The following is a 4,297-nucleotide window of genomic DNA, read 5'->3' as shown; positions in this document are numbered from 1 at the left end:
ACAATTGCAGCTGTAATTTACAACCGTGTAAGGTTGTTGATTGTTGGCGTTCGAAGACAGAAGCAATAATTATATGTTGCAGTTGTAGTCGATAGAAAATGAAACAGAAACAATTAACTGCAGTAAAAGATGGTGGTTGTGATTATGGTTTGAAGTGGGTTTGATGGTGATCTCCGATGGTGGTTGAAGGTGATGGTTTCATGTGGGGTTTCCCGGTTGTAATGGTGGTCGAGGGTGGGGCAGCTCACGACAGAAAAACAGCATCGATAAATAACAAATGGTGGTTTAAAGGTGGTTCACGATGGTTGAGGTTGTGTTTGGGTTCATGTTCAAGAGAAGTAGAGAAAGAGAGTAGAGAGAGATGGTGGTTTTGTATGGTGAGTTGTGGGGTTATGGTGGCGAAGTTGATCGGTGGTGATTCAAACGAATAGGAGGATGGTGGTTATGGTTGGTTTTCGGCCAACAATAGAAGCAACAACATCGGTCATGGATATCGATTAGTAGTTTAAATATATGTGGGTGTTACTAAATGGGTCTCGGCTACAAGAGGGAAACGAAAGGTGGTGGTTTTAATGATCGAACAAGAATAACAAAAGCATATTTATATCGAGTTGTGGATGGTTGTTGGTTCGGTTCAAGAGTGGAAGATAGTGGGTTATGGTGGCTCAAAGAAGAAGCAGGGAATTTGATGGATTATCAAGTTGTAGTTCTCAATAGATGCATATACATGTGTATATATAATAATAGATATTGAATTAAATATCATATAATATAATGAAATAATAATAATTAAATATATTCAAACACAGGTGTAAATGATTCAAACAGTAAAGCAGCCGAGGCTTTGTACACTTATACCGACAATTTATCCCGGATGATTATATCGTGTCCATTGCTAAACAGTCAATGTATAAAAATGTCCCTAAAAATCCCAAATTTTTAGATTAAACATATTTAATTATTTCACTCATTACATGTTTGAAACCTGTTCAAAAGGGTTCGAAAATTATTTATTTTCTGTTCCGGTTTATATGTACGGAGTACTAATATTTAAACTTAAAAAGGTAAAAGTATTTTTAACAATTCTAACACCTTCGTAATCGATTTATAATTCAACTTTTATTTTAGTCCTTCATGAACATGTAATATATCTATATTAAAACTAACGAAACATCAACCGAGTGTTACCGACGTTAACCAATTAAGTTCGAAGTAATTCATTTTCCATTTACTCTCTCTCTATATATAATCAGTTTTAAATAACAAGTTTTATCACATAAATATATATTTAGAAACAAATAGATTTATTATTATTTTACAAGTACTATTTATATACATATTTATACACACACACACACACACACACACATATATATATATATATATATATATTTGTAATAGTAGTTGTCATTATATTGCATATTATTTCAAATAATATTTCAAATTTTTATATATATACATATATTTAAATATATATGTATCTATTTACAATTAGTTGTTCGTGAATCATCGAGAACAGTCGATGGTCAATTGAATATATGAAACAGTTCAAAATTTTTGAGACTCAACGTAACAGACTTTGTTTATCGTGTCAAAGATAATGAATCGTATCGAGAGTTTGGTTTAAAATTAGTCGAAATTTTCCGGGTCGTGACAGATATATATAGGTTAAACCTATAACTCACCAACATTTTTGTTGACGTTTTAAGCATGTTTATTCTCAGGTGATTATTAAGAGCTTCCGCTGTCGCATACTTAAATAAGGACGAGATTTGGAGTCCATGCTTGTATGATATTGTGTAAAAACTGCATTCAAGAAACTTATTTTGTTGTAACATATTTGTATTGTAAACCATTATGTAATGGTCGTGTGTAAACAGGATAATTTAGATTATCATTATTTGATAATCTACGTAAAGCTTTTTAAACCTTTATTGATGAAATAAAGGTTATGGTTTGTTTTAAAATGAATGCAGTCTTTGAAAAACGTCTCATATAGAGGTCAAAACCTCGCAACGAAATCAATTAATATGGAACGTTTTTAATCAATAAGAACGGGACATTTCAGTTGGTATTCGAGCGTTGGTCTTAGAGAACCAGAATTTTGCATTAGTGTGTCCTATCGAGTTTGTTAGGATGCATTAGTGAGTCTAGACTTCGACCGTGTTTACTTGAAAAATTATTGCTTAACAAATTTTGTTGGAAACTATATATTTTTAACATGTGAATATTATGTGATATATTAATCTCTTAACGCGTTTGATATTATGTGATAGATGTCTACCTCTAGAACAAGTCCCATTGACTCACCTAATAATAATAAAGAGTCAAATGTAAATTGGAATGATTCGTAGACTGATTCACAATTTCCCGAAGAGGAACCGGAAGAAGAGTCGGAACCGGAAGAAGAATCGGAACCGGAAGAAGAATCGGAACCGGATGAAGAAATAGAACCGGTGGGGGAAATAATAAAACAGTTAAGTAAAAGAAAATCCTCAACCAACCGACCAAGGTTAATTATGGTCAATGGTGTTTCCGCCAAGGAAGCAAAATATTGGGAGGATTACCAATTCTCCGATGAATCGGATTCCGACGAGAATTCCGATGATGTTATAGAAATTACCCCAACTGAATTTAAAAAGGCAGAAGAAAATAATAAGGGAATGGGCATAAAAATAGAGAAATCTAATTCCAACCCCGATGAACTTTATATGTATCGTCAACCCCCGAAGTCCTTAAGTTGTAACAATGACCCGGGAACCTCTAAACCACCAGGTTTTTCTAAACCAATGTGGAAAACGACGGCTCGTATTAGGGGAACATCATATATCCCTAGAAACTTGGCAAAACGAACCAAAACCGAAGAAGAAGAAACAAGCGAGTCGGAATAAGATAGTTGTATTCGTGTGGTGCAATATATGTAATATAGTGTGCTTATGCTTTATGATATATGTAAAAATTGCTGGTATTAATAAGTATTTTTTTTTTATAAATCTAACTCTTGTCTATTTTACAGTATAAAAATACAAAATGGATAGACAACCTAATATTTTAAGAGACCTACCCGGAGACATGATTGATGAAATCTTGTCTAGAGTCGGTCAGAATTCTTCGGCACAACTGTTTAAGGCGAGATCAGTTTGTAAGACATTCGAAGAACGTTCCAAGAATGCCTTGATTTATAAAAGGCTTTAGTTCGAAAGATGGGGGATATCACATTGGGAAATCCATAAGTTACGATGTGTTTACTTTGACGCATATATTGCGGGGAACCCAAATGCTATTTTACGCAATGGGTTAAGAAATTATTTTGACTCAATATATCCGAATATTGGACTTCGTGATTTAGAAAAAGCGGCTAACATGCAACATAAAGAAGCATGTTATGCTTACGGATTAGTAATGTTCGCTTCTCACCAAAGTGAGAACAAGAACATCGGGCTACAACTATTAAACAAAACGTTTCCACAATTGACGGAGTCGGTAATTAGGGTAAGAAATGAGGTTTTTAGATTGTTACGGGACTGTTGGACATTACGTAACCCTCGTCCCTTTGACGACGTTACAACACGCTGTCTTATCAACGGCCATAACGATTATGTTCCACAAGACCAAGGATGGGAAGTAATCCTAGTAAAACCAGAATGCATGACTTGTTTCTGGACGTATGAATTACGTGTCTTTATTGCCTTTGCTGTACGACTTGTGTACTAGCTAGAATTATCTTCACAACCATCTTGTATCAAATTTATTGTGTGCTATATTTCATGCTATATGTAAAATAAGCGGTATTGTAAGTTTGTAAAATATTGTGTAAAAGTTTGAACGCGAAATATTATTATAATCAGTTTTTCATATAGAATTGTAGTAGTTGAATTGTATATTAGCTACTAAGTATGAACTTAACGGGTAGGTACTACCCGAATTTAAACTTATAAAACGCTAATATGAAGAAAAAGCTTTTATAAATGAGTTCATATTATGCTACGAAATACTATTAACTACTCTTAATATTCTGTATGATTAACTTGTTCCATTTGACTATTTTGAAGGAAATGGCACCGACTACTCGACACACCGTGAATATGAATGAAGAGGAATTCCGTACTTTTCTAGCTTCAAACATAGCCGCAGTACAGGATGCGCTACATACCAACAATAACCTTGGATCTAGCAGTACAGGAAATCGTGTAGGATGCACCTACAAAGAATTCACTGCCTGCAAACCTTTGGAATTTGATAGAACCGAAGGACCGATCGGATTGAAACGGTGGACCGAGAAGGTCGAATCGGTGTT

This window comes from Rutidosis leptorrhynchoides, chromosome 10 (assembly GCF_046630445.1).
Source record: "Rutidosis leptorrhynchoides isolate AG116_Rl617_1_P2 chromosome 10, CSIRO_AGI_Rlap_v1, whole genome shotgun sequence".
Taxonomy (NCBI): domain Eukaryota; kingdom Viridiplantae; phylum Streptophyta; class Magnoliopsida; order Asterales; family Asteraceae; genus Rutidosis; species Rutidosis leptorrhynchoides.
Note: the sequence above shows the minus strand (reverse complement) of the source record.